The 23391-nt window shown below is 39.7% G+C and overlaps 1 pseudogene; it reads left to right on the top strand.

Annotated features, from left to right (window-relative positions):
- Positions 1-23391, top strand: part of LOC149158579 (serine/threonine-protein phosphatase BSL3 pseudogene) — a 171343-nt pseudogene that overhangs the window by 99502 nt on the left and 48450 nt on the right.

Here is a 23391-nt window from a genome sequence, read left to right as displayed (position 1 = left end):
CCACTGAAACTCAGGTGAAGCCTATGTACTTGATAGTGCAAGACATGTTGCTAAGGATGGTTGGTAGGGAGGCTCCAAAACAAAACTAAGTCAAAATTTTGGAGGGTGGTTGTATCTTCTACAACACTTGGCAACAGATTGGTAGATCTCCATCTCTCTGCATGGACCTTGTTCATGAAAAGAAAGTTTAACACCTCCGGAACTATTTTTCAGCTCTCTGATCATCTTGGCTTCCACACTTGCTTGATTTTAAGATGTAGCATTCATCATTCTCTTGATCGGTCAACACACATTCCAAGCCAAGCCAACACAGTTTTTTTGATTGGGATGAGGTGTATATTGCTGCACAAGGAGTTTAAGTTTTCATCTCTGGCGTTACTCTACTGCGAGTAGGCCTTGACAGTAGGCCTTGACAGTACCCCAGCGGAGTCACGTAGGAACACAAGAATCACTCTGTTGTGAGCAATCTTGGTCAGTACCTTGGTGGATTTACTTGTATCACCTCTTTGTGAAGGAAGCCTTTCTCTTCTTTTGCCTTATTCATTTTCATTTTTCAAATTTTTTTCATTTTTTCATTTTCATTTTCATAATTTTGCATAGCACTTATTCATTTCAGAGGCGAAAGAGGGATCTTGACTTATTGAGAGAAAAAGAGGTTGTTCCTTTAGAGAAGTAGTTTGTATATACCTCTGATGTGCTTGTTAAGGTTTTCCTCCCCACCTTACTCTACTTGACTGAGCTGAAAAGGGTTAACCCAAAACAACCGACTAGAGTAGGTGACACTAGTTAGTGTGCAAGCGTTGTACTTTCAACAAGCTTCACTGTAAGCAACACATATTTTCCCTTGGTGTATCATGAACTGAAGACAACAAGTTCTTCGTATAGAGGCAAGATGACAGATAACCAAGTATTGATAACTGCACAAGTCCTTTTGTACTTTACCCAGCTTGTTCAAGAGTCGCACATGGTTTCATGCGAAACTAATCTACGAATGTAAACAAGCAAAGAAACGACAAAACAAAGCAAAGGTAGAAGAAAATGTGTAAGCAAAGCGAGTAAGAAAACGAGCAAGAAAACAAACAAACATGCAAAGTAAGAAGGAAACATGCATGCAAGAAAAAAAACCAAAAGCAAACACTACTCCTACTCCTAAGCTAACAGTGTATGGGTCTACTCACGTAAAGTGATACTTCCAATGCTACCATCGGTGCATTGGTCGACCCATGTTGGTGAAGGCATGGTTTGCGAACAGCACAACCATGTGAACCAGCAAACATGAAATATATTACAATGAAGTCCAACACACTCTGAGCTTAAATGTGTCCACAGAACATAAGTGAGTGCAAACACATGACATGCAATCCGTGGACTTACCAAGGTGTTTTGCTACATTGCATTCTGATGTTAAGCGTATGCATTCTATTGATTGTGACACGAAAGTAAACATGAGAAAGGTAGACCACTTACGTAGTGCAAGTGTGCTTTCTATGTAAGATTCCTCCAATGCAAGAGCAATGGGATCATGTAATTGAAGTGGAGGAAGCAAAATCTTGGTGTTTGGTTGATCTTCAGTGCATACAGATGAGTGATGAGGAGCCTTGCACATTTCAACAATTTCTTGATTAGAAGTGAAACCAACCTCAGGGCAATGAGGGCCCGACGTAACCATCAGCTCGAGCTGAAGTGCCTTGATAGCTTATGGGGTTTTGACTTTGTCAATAGGTATATCATCGAAGACCAGTGGCTTAGACGGATTAACAGTGAGTGAATAGCATCATGATTAAATGAAGAAGTACATAGATCACAACAGCGACAATCAGAAAATTTGGGTTGTTCGTCGGCATCCTCATGATTTGATGAATCACATAGAGGGGTAGATGAGAAGCGAGAATGTTCACCCTCTACATTTTTGGTAAAAGCAGATGAAAAATCAAGTGGATCTTCAAGGAATGATAGGTCCTATTCGTTGTCGGATGATGGACTGACATCTGATGTGTTATATCAAATATCAACAATGGGTGCATTCGTAGATGGAGATACACATGTGAAATCAAGGATGGAAGAATCACCAAAGATGTCAAGAAAAAATGGAGGAGGTGTGGACAAAAGTGAATCATCCTTCGCCGTGGGTTGATGTTCAAGCTCCTAGCCATACTCTTCATGAATGATAGCATAGGTTGGTTGTGGAACATCAACTTCATCGATGACTTGATCCACGTTCACAATAGGTGTAGAGTCCGGAATGGAAGAACACAAGAGAATGAAATTTGGAGGATTAGCAAAACATGAAGACATAGGTTGAGGTAAGACATGCATGTGACAAACCATGGACTTTGCAACCAAATCTATGTGAAAATTAAGATAATTGATGTTGTGAGGATGTGATAGTTGAACAGACGTGTGTGCATGTTCCCCCACATCACTCTGCAACGGTGAAGTTGTTTGATGAGAGGATGGCATACAATCACTTGTGACAACGATCATGTCCATTTATGATTGCACAACTCCATCACCGAAGTATGTTGAGTATGGTTTGAGCTTGAAATTCTTCTTGGGATTGACATATTTGGTAAGGAAATATTCAAATCTGTCTATGAGATACTGGAATTTCATCTAACTTTTTGAAGCTTGAAACAACAATATACGGAAGAAGTCCCAAAATTCCCAAGGCGATTTTTGATGATTCTTTCATTGTTTTAACATTTTTTTGTCAAGAGGTTTTGGATCAAAATGATGGAAAGAAGATTCAATGAGATCACTGAAATTCTCAAGTGAGTGCACGCTGTCGGGTGGCAGACTGTGACACCATTGTTGTTGGTATTCATGAAGTGTGTGTGCAAGAAGCATGCTGGCCTCTTATGCATAGAACTTGTCTGCATCCCCAAGGAATGCATAGAAGTCTTCTAAGCACTCAGGCCATGTTCCTTCACCCGATAAGAGATAAAAAAACTCCCTCGTGATGTAAAGAGGTTCATAATGCGAAAATAATTCTGGAGGGATGAGCTTGACAGTATCCATGACGGATGTGTGAAGATTAAAAACAGGATGAGAGGATGTAACTTGTCATCTGGACCTCCTTCTAGCACCAAAATGTTGACGATTTTGGACCTGCCAACATGTCAAGGGATCTCCCCAGTAAGAATTCCCAAGTAGACCTCAGACTGTTTTGGGTAGGAGTCCCAATAGTGGGTTGTATGGTATCGCCTTGACCACGGTTGCGTGCAGAGGTAAGTAGGATGTTCTTATTGATAGCAAGGGTGTGACATGTGCAACAAGCCAAGGAAGGTGCATGAATGGTTCTAACACACGGAAGGTGAGTGAGAATGCCCCTTGGAAACCTGTGGGAACATTCATCTTGGAAGGGAACACATGAGAAAAGATGCATCACAGATTGGAAGGCAGGCGAACAAACAATCCAAAGTGATGGTTAAACCAACAACACATTTTAGTAAGATTCATACATACTTATATAGAAAGACTCTATACATACATGCATAAGCAAATAGATACATGTATCATTAGAGTAACCAAGATAACTGAAATACTATAACAACATATGCATGAAATGTGCTGGCTCTGTTATATTAAGAAGTGAAATTTCTAATCATATAGTACAAACATGACCAACCACTAGTCTCGATAACGAAACGTTACAGTCACTGTCGCATGCTCCTCCAAAGAGATGTACTAGCTCTGCATTGTGGAGAAGCCAACGCTCGCTACAATACTCTCCAATATTTCTCTAAGATACTCCTATCAGAAGCTTGGCTGCCCAATAGCCCTTACAATGAGTTATGAGGTTCTATAAATAGCAAAGGGTGGGGTGACCCTTGACATTTCCCTTTGTGACTCTTCACCTAGCCTCATGACTCTTCACCTACTACATGACTGTTGCATTCAACTATTGACACTTGGATTTCCACTTTACAAGATGTTACATACAATTTGCACATGTACCCATGTGAGACAAAATAGGCTTGAGAAAGCCATGCAAGCTATCACTAGCACTTGGAAAATTGTGGTAAGACCAACTCTTTGACATCCTTGCAATGATCGATGGTGGCAAACGGATGCCAAGCTTGGTTGTCCATGCGCTCAATGGTGACATCCTACTGAAATCAAACTCTTGCCTCTGTTGCATATGGGTACACCGATAAGGCTCATCTGTCTAACTTGTTTGATAACATGCACATCACCATCTTGAGTGTAGCTAGACTAGCAACATACTGATGCATAGTGTCTATGCTGATGTCCAAGTGTGTGTTGGTGACTATGTGCATCAACCTATCGAAATACATGTTTAGCTCTGGTTAGACTTGGTTCTTATCTTCACCTCAGTGAGTGTGGCAATGGTTGGGATCGCATGTGTGCACATAATGACATCCATGCTCCTTAACACCTTTGCATGTGATCGATGAAACTGCTCACCTGTCTGCTCTGTGCTAGCTGTTGGGCTGGGTCTATAACCTGTATGGGCACAGTTTCATCAATTTGTGCATGTTGCGCCTCTTGTTGTGCCTGTTCCTGTTGCAACTCCTTCTCTCATCTATGCAGCTCTTGTTCTTCCTTGCGTTGCCACTTCAACACCTACAACTCATTCTTTATTTCTCTCTCTCTACCTTCACATGATTCTCTTGTCATGTTGTCACCTCATAGCCTCAATGTCCAAAGTTGCTTTCATCACAAGTGGATTTGCTTGAACTTACAACTTTTGTCCGCCTCTACACTGTTAACAAACTTTCTCTTTCATTTGTCACACGTAAGTGTGCTACCTTCTGCTACTACTGATGGTGCTGCTTGCTATGATGCTACTGCCATTTCATCTTGATATTCTTGTCCATGAACAACTTGATGTCTTCATAGATATGTAAGTTCATAGACACTTGATCGACCACATCCCCAGTTGTGATCTCAATGGTGTCTTTGACTCTTCTCTCCTAGAAGCCATTGTACCTATGCTACTGAGAGGAATACAAACACCTGTGATACCTGGAGACATAGCAACACTCATAGAAAGCAATCTGTTAGTTGAAAACCAAAACACGCTGGAGGACTGACATGCAACGTACTTGTGTGACTATCTATGAAGATTGTGCAATTTTCACTGGGAGGTTGGGAGATTGACTGCCAGAACTGCACAAGGCATAGTCCAGGATATTGGGAGGTTGACTAACTACTGGAACTGTGGAATGCATAGTCCAGCCTGGCCTTCTAAGGACTGAAACTGCACAATGCACAATTTCAATCAGCAATGACATGCAAACCAGTAAACTGAATTCTGCAGTTTCTGGGGCTAGTAAGGCACTACCTCCTAGAATTGTGCGATGCAAGCCTGGAGGTTAGTGTTGGGCATGAATTGCATAATTTTTGGAGGGAAGGTAGAGCCTTCACTTCCATAAATGTGCAAGGCTAACTGAGCAAGGCAACATACGAGCTAAGGCAGCCTAGACCCGCTGATGGGTGACTGAAAACATGAGAAGTCTGAATGCATGGTGATACTAAGTGTAAACAAGAGTGAATGATCCTGCATGAAAATAGTAAGTGCAGGATTTAGAGAACGAGAAAACATGCATGTGTGTGAAGCAGTTTGCCGCAATGACAATCGTTGATCCAAAAAAAGTGTCAATGTGAGAGGAGTGAGATGCAAACAAAAATTGAAATGATGCTTCTACAAGTTAACATACATCAAAATGAGAACAAGCCTTCATTGAAATCAAGAAGACAACACTTACACAAAGCGAAACACAAAAAGTGATAGAAATGCAGTGCAAGACATGAGAAGTAGACTCACCCTGAAACAACTAAGTTGAAAGAGCCAAAGACTCTTGGATGTGATTTGGGATGTTAGAGCTATAAGATTGATGTGAGAAATGAGCTCTACAGCATCCGGTTCATAAGTTTTGATAAGATCATGGTTATGATGCACATTCCACAAATATAGGAAAAGGCGACACTTGGCGAGACGTTTCTAAAATGATCTATGCATGTAACCTCCAGCTGCTAAAAATAGATCCCTCAAATAGGGATGCCTCTTGCATGCTACCTTTTTCTATTTCAGGAAATGCAGCTTATTCATGCAAATCAATTTTTTCCAGTCTAGAGGGAACTGATCAACCTGAAGGCACATGCATCGGTCTGCAAGCCTGGGATAAAACTTTGCACAGTTTCTGGGCTGAGCTGGCTTGGTTGTCCCTAAGGGATTGTGCAATTGCTGGGGTTAGCAAGTGATTGTCTCCTAGAATTGCACAATTTTTGTGCTGAGCTGCAATGTCGAGCTAGATTGCACAATTTTCTAAAGGAGGACTGCCTAACTTTTCTACGCAATTTTGGAGCCCAGCAGGCTACCCAGCTAATTTGCACAATTTCTGGAGGGAAGGTTGGTTCCCCTCCAGAATTGTGCAATTTTCTAGGGGAGTGTCTCAGCCAACAAATAGTCTAAGTCTGGAATGTCAGCCTATGGGAGGGAGACAAACAAGCTATCATGCACAGGCCGGCAGGCCACTGAATCTCAGCTAAACCTTATGTACTTGATATTGCAAGAAATGATGCTAAGGATGGTTGGTAGGGAGGCTCCAAAATGGAGCTAAGGTAGAATTTTGGAGGGTGGTTGTAGCCACTACACTTAAGTCCCCCTCTGTGGGATGGGTCCTTTGATGTCCTTGATGCTTCAGAAAATGATCTTCTCTCTCAATATGTGAAAAACCCATATAAAATGTGGAGAACTAAAATGGAAACTCAAAAGAAAAAAGATGATAATGGTGATGATGATAATGATCATGGTGAAGAATGAATGAAAAACCATCCTATTTATAAAAAAGTATTGAGTTAATTGTGGAAATGGAGAATAATAAAATAATATTAACCAAATCAAGATCTAATCACTTGCAATACTTTATTATATTTTTTGGAGAGGGAAAAGACATTTAAAATGGTTAAATATATTTATTTAGAAATAATTAAAAAATAAAATGATTTGTTAATTATTTCGCAAAAATTAAGAATGGTGTGAAATTTAAATAATTATTAAATAGTGATTCAATAATTATTCCAATAGTAGAAATAATGAAAATTAAATAAATAGTGATTTATTTAATTATTCCTAAGGGATTTAGTCATATATGACAAGGAATAATTATTTAAATAATTATTCCTAGAGAAAATTAAATAAATAATGATTTATCTAATTATTCTCATGGTTTTTTTATTTAAATAAGAAAATAATTTAATAAAAATGTTTTACTAAATTATTTTCCATAGTGAAAGTGATTGTACTATGGTAAAATTAAATCTACATGGTGTATTTCGATCCACCTAGTTAGAAAAGGGTAGATGATCATTTTTTGGTGATAATAGATTGCCCCCACACATATGAGTGGTAGGATAAAATCATATGACCGAAATGTGTTGTAGATTACACTTCCACGAGACACCAAGGGGGAGTCAAAGAGAGAGAGAGAGAGAATTGAAGCAAGTCAAGGAAGGAAAAATAATGGAGGGGATGAGACCTACTAAACTGATAGAAGTCTGCTTTTATGTGGGAGTACATGATCTAAAATGAGGTGAGGGAGGCATATCCATACCTGTCGATATAACTGTGTGCAAAGAATAATGATGAGCCTAGCAATATGGGACTGACCTACAAAGTACATGATACATGATACATGATACACTAGCATCAATGGGTGAGAAAACAATACAGGGATCCCATATACATAATGCACCTAGAAAAACATAGGCCAAGACTGAATACAATAACATATGAGTACATGAGACATAATGCTCCTCAAGCTAACATGGTGAGGAAGATCATAACCAAAGAAGCCTTGTTGAACAGGGAAGGTCTCTAAAGATCTGAATGGATCATCTAAAGTAGACATGCAGGTTGTGGGTGTTGCAAGCAATGGAAACTAAACCCATCAAATCTGTGGAATGACATTTGAGGTTGGATACACATATGTGGTCATCCAAGAATATGGGAGAGTACCTAAAGGGCCACCCCCTCATGAGGTTTGGAACATCTCATAGACTGGGACAATCATTTGAATCACCGAACCGTCAAGTGTACAAATCTGAATTGTGTGATAAGGAGCTAATGTCGAGCATGTGAGAAACAACCAAGTCAAAGTAAAATGATGATTCTTGTCACTTGATTCAAGGAACCGAGAAAATATGGAATCTGGAACCAAGGTACACCACTCTCTAAACCACTCTTCTAGAATAAATGTGTTGAGGTTGAAAAATAGGGCCTGCCAAAGTTAAGGAAATAAGGAATCCTTAATAAATGCACAAGGGAACATGGTAGAGTGACTGATGGACTGACACCAGGGATGATGATGGAATGAAAGAAGAGGGTGGAGGACTGATGAATTCCATTGTCAAAGCATAATTAGGATGGTTTATCTAGTATTGATTGACTCGATTCCGAAGGGTATGGTCAATGACTCAAATGGGGGTTCGACAAAGATGGAGCAATATAGTTGGAGGCCAAATATGAGTAAAATGTGAGGGATGCAACACATTGACATATGAAACATTGTAATGGGACACAAGGGGATGAGGAATAGACTCTCTAAATACAAGGGTGACTAATCTATAATGCTATGAACAAGGGTGACTCAATGATGCTACCATGTAGTGGACGCCCAAAGGGGACCATGAAAGCATGAGTAAATTATGGTTACTCATGACGAAAATTGACATGTGATTCAACCAGTGAAAAGGTAAAGTGGTACCAAAGTATGAGTGGCTCAAATGAAGAAATTTGGTTTTAAGAGGTGGCAAAGTGAGACCTCATGGAAAAAATGGCTTCCTGGTGAAGTTTCAAATTAGCAAAAAAAAATAGAGACCCATTATAGAACTCAGTGAAAGCTTTCCAACGGTGTTGACAGTTCGTCAAATGGAGCTATGGTTTGGTCGCAATGGGTGATGGAAACACTAGGGTTTTTCTTATAAAAGGACTTTTTTCCTCCAAATCCAATTCATTTGCATAGTGATATTTGGAGAATTTGGAGAGGAGGAGAAGTCCCTAAATCTTGTGGATATCGTAGTAGACAAATTGACTATTGGAATCAAGATTTGCAAGTTGGAGGTAGGTGGCCTAACCTTACTCATCAGTTTTGGTGGATTAGATTTTCATATTACGGATTCAGCTCCCTGCAGGGGACCCTTGCTCATCCTCATGGTCACAATGCACTTTTCTGGGCCTAATCTGCACTCTAGAGTGCATTAATGGGGCCCACATGTGTGTGCAACATAGTTTTGAGGGTAAAAATTGTGTTCTTGGCTGAGAGGATGGGCAAGATTGGTGGTCTACTGGAAGTTGAAGCTATGTACTAGACATGGATGCCTTTGAATCTTGAGTTACCAATCATAATGGTATTTTGCAGGTATGGAAGATTTGAAGGTATCATGGTGAGAATGATATTTGGAGTCCCTCTGTGCTGAGATTCAGGGGAATCAAGCAGTGAGAGGGGTGTTGGCATGATATGGTGTGCTGAAGTTCTTAGAGAACCCTATGATGAGGGTTGGTGAGCCCTTGCTGTCAAGGATAGTGAGTTACTAGGACCCAGATCAGGAGGCCTTTGTAGTACAAGGGCACAAGATCGAGATCATGATCCAAGACATATATTTTCTGATAGGACTGCCCCCCTTGGGGGTGGTAGGGGAGATACATCCAGTGCTTCCTCATGGGAGGCATATAGATGAGTTTGTTGATCATCACTGTGTATTGGGGAGTCATTCAAAGGGCATGACCATAAAATTGAATGACTTGGAGAGGCTAGAGAAACGAACTACAACTGCAGCGATGCTACAAATCTGTGGTAGTCATTCCTTCCACCATATCATTGGAGGGCAAATGATGCCAATGGAGAGTGTACAAGGAGGGACCTACTATGGGTGGGCCTAGATGATGTCATTGTTGAAACAATAGTTGACATTATGTAGATGGAGGACCAATGATAATTATTCATTTGGGATAGTTTTATGCTCACTTTTCTTTGAGAAGATCCCACTATTCAACCTCATGTTCATATCCTTGATGGGGGCCCAGAAGAGCCTAGGATACATTGTTGGGGGCTGCTACTGAGACGAGGTGAATGGGGAGTTGGACGTGTGTTCTGAACTAATTTTTTTGCTCATTGGGACCAGATTCTATTATACATAGATGACTATACATACAATGGCATGAACTATTAGGGGGATCCTGACTTACCACTTCCACTAGGACGAAAATGGGGCCCAAATGGTAATTGAAAATTGTTGTATATTTGATGCATTTCTAGTTTAAGAAATATATGTATGTGTTACTGATTTCTAAACTATGTGTTATGCAGATATAGCACCGGTGAGGTCAGAAGGAAACATTGGACAAGCCACAGTGCCAGGAGCTGTAGATCAGGGTGGTACCTCATCACAGCATAGACTAGGTTTTGATGCTCTAATGGAGGACCTCTTATGTAGATGGGATGTATTACTGACTGGGGTGACAAAGCATGGGCAAATGAGCTAGAAGATTGATATATATATATATATATATATATATATATATATATATATATATATATATATATATATATATATATATATATATATATATGAGTGCATGGGTATTCTCTCAGAGTGGCGAGGAATCATGTGATGCATTGCGATGGTCGATCAGGAAGTATGAGATCTACAGGCTGGGGGGATGGAGTCATTGGCTCAAGAGCCTCTAGATGATAGTGATTAGGTATAGGGACATGTGGGTCCCCATTTTTGTTTTATGACAACTTGTGAATGAGCATGTCAAATGTATTTAGAGTAGTGGACTCAAAACACTACATGATGATACATATTTATGATTATGCATATTTTTGTGACGATTGTGGTTTGCCATTTGTTTATGGATGTCTTCTTACATGTGATAAATGCCACTTTAGAGTGTTGTTAGCAATGGTATCTACATTGTGATTTTGGGCTCTAGTAACATGATTGAATGAAATGGATTCAAATTCACGCGGCAAAATCTTAACCCATAGATATTTTCTAAATAGGACAAGATTATGCACACGATAAATGCCATTCAATTGCATGACATGTAGTAAAGAATCAAGACAAACATGAAGATGAAGGATGTGTCAGTCAAAGGAATCAGCTAACAAACCTATCACAACATCATATTCAGCCTATTCATTGGTGGCAGATCCAATGCAAACATCATTGAAATGGACTAACGAATGCAAGGGGGTGAAAATGGCCCAAGCTACTGAGGCTAGATTCCTGATGAAGTGACTCGCACCATCAGCATAACCAATATAAGGTGTGGATGATGGATCCATATGAAATATGCAAGAAGAAAATGTGTAAGAATGTGGGGGATGCAAACTACCTAAATTCAGGAAGAAAGAAAGAGATACATGGATTTCAATGGGAAATTCTATGGGTAAAATTTCTTGAGGTAGAGTGTATTTCAAGGATTGGGAAGGATTTCTCCTTCTAGAATCTTTAACAAATTGCCTCCTTTTCCAAACACTTATGGATGATATAAGGTCCTAGCCATAATGGTTCAAACTTCCCACACCCTAGGACATCTTGAGCTGGGTCATACACAAGAACAAGGCCTACTTAATGGAAGTTAAGAGGGTGGACTTTGCGGTCATACTGAACTTTGGTGCACATTTTGGCCGCTTTGATGGTTTGAAATGCAACATGAAGGTCTTTAGTGGTGTGCTCAAGTATGATGAGTCATTGTTCTAAAGGTTTGGTTTCTGAGAGGAGTTTGACAACAAGGTGAATGGAAGGGATTTCACACTCGATTGGTAAAATTGTTCACTCTCCAAAAACAGGGTGGAAAGGAGTGAACTCAATGGCGGTCTTAACATAATTTCTATAGGCCGAAAAGTTAGGGAAGAGCATTAAATGCCAATTGGTCTTGTGTTTATTCACCATTTGCTGAAGCATAGCCTTAAGAATTTGTTGACAACTTCAACTTAGCCATTGCCTTGGGGATAATAAGACGATGAATATTAATCTTTGAAGCCCAACAGAGAGGATATCTCATGCCATATCTCATCTTCAAAGTGTCAGCCATGGTCAGATACCAATTTTTTTGGAACCCCAAATCGAGCGATAACATGGTTAAAGAAGAAGAGGGTTGCAGTAGTCGCGGTGTTATTGAACGTTGGTATGGCTTCAGCCTAGTTGGTGAAATAGTTGATGGCCATGATAATATACTTATGTTTATTATCAGATGGGGGTCGACAATAGATAAAATCAGTAGCCCATTTACAGAAAGGACCAGTTGTGACAAATGGATGGAGGGGAGCAAGTGGAGCTCGCACCTTAGGGGCATATAACTGGAAATTGGGATAGTGTTTGACTGCCTCAATATAATTGCTAAATAGAGAAGGCCAAAAGAACCTTACATGCATGATTTTTTGGGTAGTGGTAATTCTGGAGAGATGGCCACCACAAATTCCACCATGTCAAGCATTGATCACTTGCTCAGCTTCAACATGGGTGAAATAATGACGAAGGATAGTATCAATACCGCGACAATAAATATCATCACCGATGAGGAGGTAGCGGGGGGCTTGATGTCAAATATGTCATCGATCATCACGGGCGAGGTGGGGGGTAAATTTTTGGGTTTGTAGATAGGTAAGGATGTCACCATATCAAGGATCATCTTAGGTAATTGTGAACACGTGTTCATCTAGAAGATCTTCATTTACCAGTGGATCAAGCGCACTGGTGGGAAATTCAAAAATCTGTTCATCAAGGGCTAAACCTTTCTTAATTTTGGGTGTGACAAATTCAAAATTGAATTATTGAATGATAACGATCCAATGAGTGTACTTCCTTATAATGATCCTTCAACTCAACAGGAAATCCATGGGGTTGGAATTGGTCACAACTTTGGTGGTGCATGTAAGGATATAATGAAAAAGCTTATGAATAGAGAACATGATAGCCAGTGCTAGATTTTCTTCGTGGGAATAGGACATAGGGGGATTGTTAAGGTTTTTACTGACATGGTATATTTCATGCTCAATACCTTCATAATCTTCTAGTATGAGGACCCTAGCAAGAAAATGGGTGGATGCAGATATGTACAAGATGAAATCCCTTTCAAAGTTTGGTGGACTAATCAAGGGAGAAGAAGTGAGAGCATGTTTTAGGTCATCGAAATATGATTGAGCTTGGTCATCCCAAACAAATGGAATGGTAGATCGAAGGATTCTAAGGAAGCCATGAGTCGTGGTGGCATAGTCAGGAACAAACTGACGAAGAAAGTTAGCTTTGCCTTGGAGGCTTTGTAACTGGTGAAGGGTACGTGGAGGAGGAAGTTCAAGGATGGCTTGAACTTTGAGTAGGTCAAGAGTGATATCATATTTAGACACAATGAAGCCCAAAAGTCAGCTAGAAGGAATGAAAAAGACATACTTAACGGGATTAATGCAAATGTTATACTTGCGACATTGTAAAAGCACGGTACACAAATCATGAAGGTGTTGTGATCGATGTTTGGAATGAGTGGTGAGATCATCGAGATATGCAAGGACAATGTGAGCCAAGTTTTGAAAATAGTAGGACATGGCACGCTGAAAAGTGGCCCAACATTCTTTAAACCAAAAGGCATGACCTCTTAAGAAAAATTTCCCCACGAACTAGTGAAAGCGGTTTTAATCTGATTAGCATAATGTATACGTATCTGGTTATATTCGGAGAATCCATCCATAAAGGATCGAAACTCATGCCTCACACACTCATCAATGACACATTATATGAAGGGTGTGGGAAGGTTGTATTTGGAAAAACTTTTTTCAGATTACGGATGTCAGTGTAGACATGTATGGTGCCTTGTTTCTTGAGAATAAGAATACGATTAGACACCCATGTGGTGTATTCAATGGGATAAATGAAACTAGTCTACTTGAGCTTATCAATTTACGCTTTAATAGCTTCACATTTGGAAGGATGGATAGGCCTTTTATTTTGGCATATGGGTATGGCATCAAGCCAAGTGTCGATGTGATGTTCAAAAATGGTGGAATTAAGTCTAGACATCTCAGAATAAGATTAGGTGAAACATCATAGAATTTATTGAATAACTTGTTGTAAGCATCAATTTATTTCAGGGTGTAATGTGCCCCCAAGTTAATTTTTTCTTTGATCTTTGGTTTATTCTTAATGTTAATTTTAATGGTGGGGAAATGTTAGCCATATTTCCTTCTTCAAAATCATCTGGTGCAAGAATGGGATTTTTAAACCAATCGACTTCACCATGAATGAATTCTTTTTACTCCACAACATATTGGTCATGAGTTTGCTGCAGAAGGAAGTATGAACGATGGTGCATATCATTCCAAGGATAATCAGGGGTGGTCATAGCTTCAGAATGGAAGATGGGTGGACTAGAGAAAGAAGGGCCACATGATGGCAAAGATATACCTTAAGCATATTCGTGAGAGACAAGGTTCACATACGCATCATCAAGGTTGGGAGACATATGACAAGTAGATGGAATATCTACCGATGTTGAGACTGGGGTGTTCATCGAAGAAGGTTCAAAAAAATCACAATAGGAGACATCAGGGGAGTTCCAATGCATCGATATCATGGATGATGATAGGTAGAGAATAGGAGATGTATTATTCGTCATCTCGACATCAATGGTAGGGATCACAATGGGTGTTTGAGAGACCTCATGTTCCAGTGTAGGAGTGGGACCAAAATCTACATGTAGAGGAGAGGTGGACTCACTACGAGCGGCCTCTAATTCGCAAATCACTTGAAGTGTATCGTGAAAAACTTTGAGACAGGGATAGTGATGAGAATAGTAGCCATAAGTATCACACAAAGCACATGGGTGACTCGTGCATAATTATCTGTTCTTTTTAGTTGACTTGGGTAAGGTGACATGGACCTCGGGAATGTTAGAATTGGGGAAGGTATCAGAGACCACATCCTTGACATGAGGAAGTTCAAGAAAAATGTTGGTGGCATGACCAACAAAATCACACAAAGCACATGGAGGAATAGGCTTTGGTGGCTTAGGAGGAGTTGGAGTTGTTGGGGGTGCCTTATCTTTGATTCCCTTTTTTTGGACTTTTTCCCCCTCACCAAATGCTTTTGTAATAGGAGTAGGCTCCTTTTGAGGTTGCCGTGGAACTAGAGAAAAGGTAGGGGTAGGAACAAGAGGTTTTATAGGGTCAAAGTAGTGTAAGGTTTAAGTTGATTGGATGGAGTGTTTGTGGGAGGATCAATGTATCAGATTGGGATCCCCAAGGTAATGCTGGGTAGAATCAATGTATCCATGACAAGTGTAGAATAAACTCCATGAATTGGAAATAAGAACGATATCTGACTAGAAGGATAGTGACTTGGAGGAACTGATTCGAGATGGTTAAGGCCTGGGGGAATAGTTTTAGGTGGAAACAGGTGAGGAGAGACATGAGGAAGGAAAGGGTCCTTAAGGATTAGTACCAAGAGGTGGGGTTGAGTTAGGAACAACAGGTTGTGGAGGTGTGGTCTGCTGTGAAGGCATATCGGACCATTTATTGGGGTTCGTGATGCTTGGAGCATGCAAACACTGGATGAGTTAGGCTCATAATGGGTAGGCGGTGGACAATAGTAATAACCAAGAAAAGTGGAATATTTGTAGACTCCTAGAGAGAAATTGGTGAAGGATGATACATTCGTACTGTTAGCCATGGAGGAAATATTAGACTAAGGTGAAGTCTGGGATCTGGGGTCATAGTACATCAATTGATCGATGATCTTTCCATTGTGGGGAAAGCAAATCTTACGGTGAACCACTGATGTGACAACTGACATGGGATAAGTATAACTATGACCCAAAAGGATTTTATATTCTAGGGGAGCATTAATTACTTCAATGTCAATACAGATAGTCTTGTCGAAAACTGTGATTGGACAGTTGCGATATATGCCAAGGGGTTGTGAAGGATGACCATCCCACACCCAAAGAGTGATGGTGGATGGAGATAGGTTAGGGGAACCAATTTGATTCCAAACATTGGCAGCCATCACATAGGTGGAGGTGCCTTCATCGATGATACATCATTGAATAGTGGCATTTCTATTGGAGATTGGTGTTTAAAATGCAACAGATGAAGGTAGGGGAGGATTTTTAGACTTGTCAACATGAAAGACAATCATTTTGAGGATCCATAGAACCCAAAGTAGATAGTAGAGATTTTCATTGGGATGTGCATATCTGGAGGACTTCTAGCATTGACATAGAAGTAGGAGACTAGCCAAGTCATCTACTATGCTATATGTATGGGTAGATTTGGCAGAAGCAACATTTTGACGTAACAGACCTTTGGGGATCTTGGGAATAACCTCAACCTTAGGTTGAGGTATCTTTAAGGTACAATTGGATGAAAAACGAGGCTCAGTGGACACTTTGGGTTGGGAATCAACCACTGACTTAGTAGATGGCTTGTTGTATTAGTGCAATCGAGTCTGAAGGTTGACTTGCTCGGTATTGACCTCATCAGAATTCATCATAAGAATCTAATAACCATGGTGACTAGATGGTGGGGCTGGTTGAGTTGCCTAACCTTGTGTAGGTTGGGTAGACATATATCCTTGGTGAGGGAAAGGATTGGTAAGTACTATAGGTTGAGATGAAGTAGGAGGGGGAGGAGGAGTTGTGGGCTGCAATCCCCGAGAAGATTCTTGAGCTTCCCATACTTGTCGCATCTAAGGTAAAAGAGGAAAATCATGGGTATAATGACCATATATGCCACAACAAGCATAAGGTTTTTTCATACAAATACCCTTGCTTTTCTTGGGCTAATCGCCCTATTGCTAGGTTTCGGGATTAGGTTGAGGACCCTGAGGGGCACTCGGTGGAGGACCCTGGTTGACTTGATTACCTTGAGACTGTTGGTTCTGATTACCTTTCCCTTTTTCCATTTCTTGGGTTTAGGGGGATTGGGTCCACTCTGTTGAGAATACATTTGTCCTTGTGGAGGAGGTGGTTGTTGTGGTGGAGGGGGAGCAAGCATGGGGGACTGGGGTGCTAGTGCTAGAGCAGCTAGAGCACTAGGCGATGCATACAGATAATAAGGAGGTGGGGAAACATTGGGATAATTTAATAGGAAGTGAAACAGATGGCCTTGGCATCTATTGATGTGGATGGGGATATGCATATGGTGTGTTGGGACCTGGATAAGGGTTTCTTGGTGGAGGATTAGGGGAGGGATAATTGTAAGTGGAATTGGTCCCTCCCTAAGGTGGACCATAACTCATCGGAGGTGGAGCATATGGTTGAGGGTGTGATATGGTTCCAACTATGCCATCTGCAGCATGAGATTCCCCTGGTGCATTAGCAGCACCAGGCCGAGGTAGATCAGGGATGACAGTGTAAACATAACCTGACTGGGCGTAGATCAGATCAAATTTTAAGGCTACTTGGAGTGCCTCTTCCTCATATTGGGGGAAGTGTGACATGACATCTTTAGCAATGGGAGCCAACAATGATCTAAGGAACCAGTCCATATAAACTCGGTCTTTGAAATCAAGATCCCTTTAGATACTTCTCCTTCTACGTCGTTCTTAAACATGGTCGAAAAGGCGAGTCATAGAATTTTGATGGAAAGAAGTTAAAATTTTAGTATCAGTATCATAATGGAGAGATAACTGGAAATATGACAGAAATGTTGTGGAAAGAGAGACAAAAGTGGAATGGTTGGCTCTGGCCTGATCAAGATACCACTTAGTAGCAACTCCATTGAGTATGCATTGGAACAAACAAAGACGGATGGAGTCTTCAGTGATGGAATTTTATGAGGACCAAATGTGTAAGGAGAAAACATGATTAGTTGAACCTTATCCAAGATTACCTCCAAACTTTGGGATGTATGAAGGGAGTTTAGTAGGAATAGTTGGGTAAGTGGGATCATGGATAATAGGATCATTGATAAGATGGCTAAAATCTGAGAGACTTAAACCAACCATAAAAGGAAGCAAGGGAGTAGGAGTGACCACACTAGTGGGGGCACCCTCGTTGGTACCTGGGTCACCACCTTAGTTTCTTGCACCCACATTAGTGCCTGACATGGTTGTGATATGGGGTTGAGAAGACATGCAATCAAAGGATGAACACAATGAATCAGTAGAATCAAAATCAGAATGATGAATCGATGGAGGGTTTGGAGGATGAACTCTAACTCGATGGGGAGGAGTAATATGTGCTAACAAGAAGTGAGGGTGAAGAACTCGAATTCGACGTGAAAAACACTTAGGGTAACAATGATGTCCATAAAATAATGATCTAAGAACTAAAGGGTGATGATAGGAATCAGAGAGCAACAAACAGTAAGAAAACACCTAGTGCAGTGATGCCAAGTGTAAACTAACTATTTTAATGATGTTACTCTAATACAAGCAAACACGTCCTATCAAATAAAAATACCTCTAGGTTGTAGGTGATCTAAATCCTCAAACAATCCTAGACCTACTATTTTATATGGCCTTCCGAAGAACTTATTACTTGATGAAATCTCTTTCCTGCAAGAAAAGTTGTCTAGAGAAAGATAGGGTAGAGAACCAACTACTTCCCATAGCTAGTCCTATAGGGTGTTTTCCTAAGATTGGTCACTATGGTTACCTTTTCCCCATGGAGGTGGTCAAGTCTTTAGCTTCTGGTAGTTAGCCACTTCATGGGATTCCTTACCATGGGTTGGGTAGCCTCGAGGAGAATTGCTCGCACAATGACCTAGCCTAACCCCCTCTGAATCAAGTTTTTACGCACTCTGGCTTTGGACTCTGGTATGGTGAAGGATTTTAATCTCCCTGGTATGTGAAATTATATGTCTCAATTAAATCAATCGATGGTTGTTATTGGAAGCCTATCCCACCAATCCTACACCTACACTACAAAGATTTTTTGGCCCTGGTTCCCAAGTGGGCTTAATCTATGTGCGTTGATTTATTAAGGTGTAGTGTTTCAAGTCTTGGCTTGGCATTGTTAACCAAGCTCACGTTCGCTTAGGGTGTGAGTGTGTGAAAATAATGTTTCAATTGGATGATTTAATTAAGCATGTTTCATGATGCCATGTGTTGCTAAAAGTAAAATGTTGAAATACTATAAATAAATATGAAAATGACAGAAAAATAAACAGCCAATCAAGCACACAAAACCCCACCCACAAGGGATACTAAGAAGATAAGAAAGAGAGGAAAAATCAGCTACTCAAAGACACATAAAGAGGCCTAAATGATCTAATGTCAAGAGAATCGGATCTAGAGGCGCTAATATGCTATAAGTGGTGCAGATAAATAGCAAAATTCAGAGGTGAAAAATGTTGTAAAGAATAGGTGTAAAGCTCTAAAACCTAGGATGCTCAAGGGGATCCTAAGGGGGAAAAGGAAAACCCAAACTCTAAAGGGAGAAAAGGTAAAATAAACCTATCCAAAAGAGATGAAAAGTAATGGATCAAAATCTGAAAATCAGTGGCTAAAAATGTTGAAAACCCTAGACTCCTCACTCAACAAATCTCTTCCTAACAATGTGGAGGTGTAATCTAAACCCTAGGGGGATTTTTCCTTCCTCAAAGGGACAGCTCAAGTGGATCCAGGCCTAAGGGAGACTGAAAACAAAATTGGCCCAAACCAATCTATAGACAACACTCACGATAATTCTGAAAAAAAATGGAAAATTTCCAGAAAATTTCCAAAACGTAGGAACTGACCTGGATCAATGGAAAACATATATTTTGGGCCAAATAGAGCCCTCTGGAATGCAACTAAGGGGAAGAAAAATGTGTTTTTCTCCTGAGACTCTTAGTCAGTAGATATCGCACAGATTTTTCCATCTCTTGCTTGGTTGCTACCTGTGACCTGCAGAAAGAACCAGAAAACCACTAGAATCCGAAAATTTGACAAAAAAGGTTTTAATACTATAAATAGAAATTGAGAGGATAAAAATAGTTGTAGAAAACCATGAAATTTTTTGAAACTTCATTCACCCAAGAACATTTTTATTACACTAGTGGATTCGCCATTTATTGATGACAAATGTAAATAAAGACAGTAGTGCATCACCATTTGTTAGTGTGAAATTTCTTGGAAGCTATACCAAAAACACTTCACTTAAGTCACTAGGTGACAAGTGACCCCAAAAACAAGTTGATGGCTACTTGCGATTCAGATCTGCAATAAAAATGGAAAACCTGCAGCAAAAGTATAGACAATCCAGAATAGAAAGTAGCAGCAAAATATCCAATGCAATAACCCAAATGGCAAGACTTTGATTGAATACATTCCTTATTAAAAACACCTTGTCAAGGAGATTTACAAAAGGGCCCGTAAGTCCCTCTTTGTGGGATGGGTCCTTTAATGTCCTTGATGCTTCCGAAAATGATCTTCTCTTTCAATATGTGAAAGACCATGACAAAATGTGGAGATCTCAAATGGGAGCTCAGAAGAAAAAAGACAATAGACGATGATAATGATCATGGTGAAGAATGAATGAAAACCCTCTTATTTATAACAAAGTATTGAGGTAATCTAAAAAATGGAGAGTAATAAAATAATATTAACCAAATTAAGATCTAAACACTTGGAATAATTTATTGTATTTATTGGAGAGGGAAAAGACATTTAAAATGGTCAAATATATTTATTTAGAAATAATTAACAAATAAAATGATTTGTTAATTATTTCACGAGAATTAAGAATGGTGTGAAATTGAAATAATTATTAAATAGTGATTTAACAATTATTCCAATAACAAAAATAAGGAAAATTAAATAAATAGTGATTTATTTAATTATTCCTAAGGGATTTAGTCAAATGTGACAAGGAATAATTATTTAAATAATGATTTAATAATTATTCATAGAGAAAATTAAATAAATAATTATTTATATAATTATTCTCATTGGTTTTTTTATTTAAATCGGAAAATAATTTAATAAAAGTGGTTTACTAAATTATTTTCCACAGTGAAAGTGATTTTACTATGGTAAAATTAAATCTACATGATGTATTTTGATCCACCTAGTTAGAAATGGCTAGGTAATCATTTTTTGGTGATAAAACTTCTATTGTTACTTTATGTTCCACTACATTGATGATGATCAGATATTGTTCTTTCTACATAGTTGCATATGTTGTTGAATAATGATGTAAATTTGAATTATGTTATGATATTATTGGGTGAATTTAATGTGTAAATGAAGAAATGCAATTATCAAAGCAAAGAACAATATATCCCTAAGAAAAATGAACATGGTATCAGAGTTTGGGCTGAAGAAAAGTCATTGAGATCACCCTCGTGACGACACCCATGACAGAAGCATGAGATGATGCGGGAGACCTAAAAGAATTCTAGGGTTTGAAGGAAACCTTAGGAAATTTAGGGTTTGATGGATAGTACGAGGTTGGGGTTTGTAGGAATTTACAGGGTAAGTTCCTCAGACAGAACACCAAAGGACACTGCTCACACACAGATCACAGATCAATACACTAGTATTTTGGCGTGGTTAAAACCCTCAAAGAGGGAAGCAGTCCACAGCCTGAGCCAACACATCCACTTCAGGCAATTTATTAATAAAAGAATGAAAATTTACATAAGCTTCTCTCATGGACGGTTAACCTACAAATGACCCTCCATGATCTTTAAATAGAGATCATGGACCAATCGGGTGTTAAGTCATGGATCAAGTGTCGGTAATACAGAGGAGAGAATGAACCGTCAGATCACTACATATCGTGACCATCGGATTGTAAGTTACAAAATGTACATAGTAAAGAAACACACTTTACCTAACTCTATACTAGACCAAGTTATACTTAACTATTTCTTATGTGTCGGAATATCCTAACATCCCCCCTTAAGAACAACTTGGGATAGGATTGAAGGATTTACAAATATGACACAATAGGAGAAGGAAGGAGGCACTAGAGCCTATCCCCCCTTAGTGACAACTTCCTGAACTCCAACCATAAATCAAAGTTTAGTAAACTTCGCCTCTGTGAGAGCCTTTGTAAATATGTCTGCAACTTGATCATCTGTTGAACAATATTGCACTTCAAGAACATGGTCGTGAATGAGCTTTCTGATGAAGTGCATGTGCAGTTCAATGTGTTTGCTACGCTAATGTTGGACTGGATCTTTGCATAGTTGAATGGCACTTTGATTATCACACCGTAGTGTAGTCGGATGCTGCTGCTGAAAGCCAAACTCTGACAGGATCTAACGAATCCACGAGGCTTCCTTACTGGCTTCTACAGCACCACAATACTCTGCTTCTGCTGAAGAAAGAGAAATGGCACCTTGTTTCTTGCAAGCCCATGTAATAGGTCTTGAACCAAGAGTGAACACATAACCTGCAGTAGACTTCCGATCATCAGGGTCACCAGCCCAATCGAAATTAGTGAAACCAACTAATAGAGGAGATGCTTCGGCACTGTAATGAATCCCAAACTGAACTATACCTCAAACATAACGAAGTATTCTTTTAGTTGCTTTCCAATGACTTTCACGTGGGTTTTGCATAAACCGAGCAACAAGGCCAACAACAAAGGAAAGGTTAGGACGAGTATGGGTTAGATACAAAAGTTTTCCTACAAGTTGACGGTACAAGGTAGCATCAACTTCAGGAGCAGTACAAGTGAATGAAAGTTTCACTCCAAACTAAAAGGGAGAAGGGGCTAGCTTACAGTCTTCCATGTGAAAATGGCGTAGAATATCACAGGCATACTTGCACTGGGAAAGGGAAATACCTTCCTTGGATTGCAAGACTTGAAGACCAAGAAAATAATGTAAGTGTCCTAAGTCTGTCATTTCAAACTTCTTTTTAAGGCAGGACTTCACATGGTTGATAAGGTTGGGATCACTACCAGTGAGGATAAGATCATCAACATAAAGAACAAGAATGATAAAAGACTTGCCCACTTTCTTGGTGTAGACAATATTGTCAGAATGACACCTAGAAAAGCCAGATTCTAAAAGAAAGCTATCCATTTTGGCATACCAAGCCCGAGGATCTTGCTTGAGACCATAAAGGGATTTCTTAAGCCGACATACAAGACTGGAGTCTGTTTGTATAAGCCAATAGGTTGTTCCATATATATTTCTTCATGCAAGTCCCCATGCAAGAAGGCGGATTTAACATCCATCTGATGGACTTCCCATTTGAAAGAGGCAGCAAGGGAAAGAACAAGGAGGATAGAGTTCATTTTGGCAACAGGGGAGAAGGTTTCAGTATAGTCAATGCCTTCAACTTGTGAAAAACCCTTAGCAACAAGACAAGATATATGTTTATCAACTTTCCCATCTGGTCCATACTTGGTTCTATAAACCCATTTGCATCTAACAAGTTTTCGTCCCTTTGGTAGAGGGATAAGATCCCATGTATCATTTGCCA

This window comes from Pinus tabuliformis, chromosome 5_2, assembly GCF_031772625.1.
Source record: "Pinus tabuliformis cultivar Carrire ecotype Pingquan chromosome 5_2, CPIR1, whole genome shotgun sequence".
NCBI classification, from domain to species: domain Eukaryota; kingdom Viridiplantae; phylum Streptophyta; class Pinopsida; order Pinales; family Pinaceae; genus Pinus; species Pinus tabuliformis.
The sequence above is the reverse complement of the archived record's forward strand: the minus strand, read 5'-3'. Positions and strand labels throughout refer to the sequence as shown.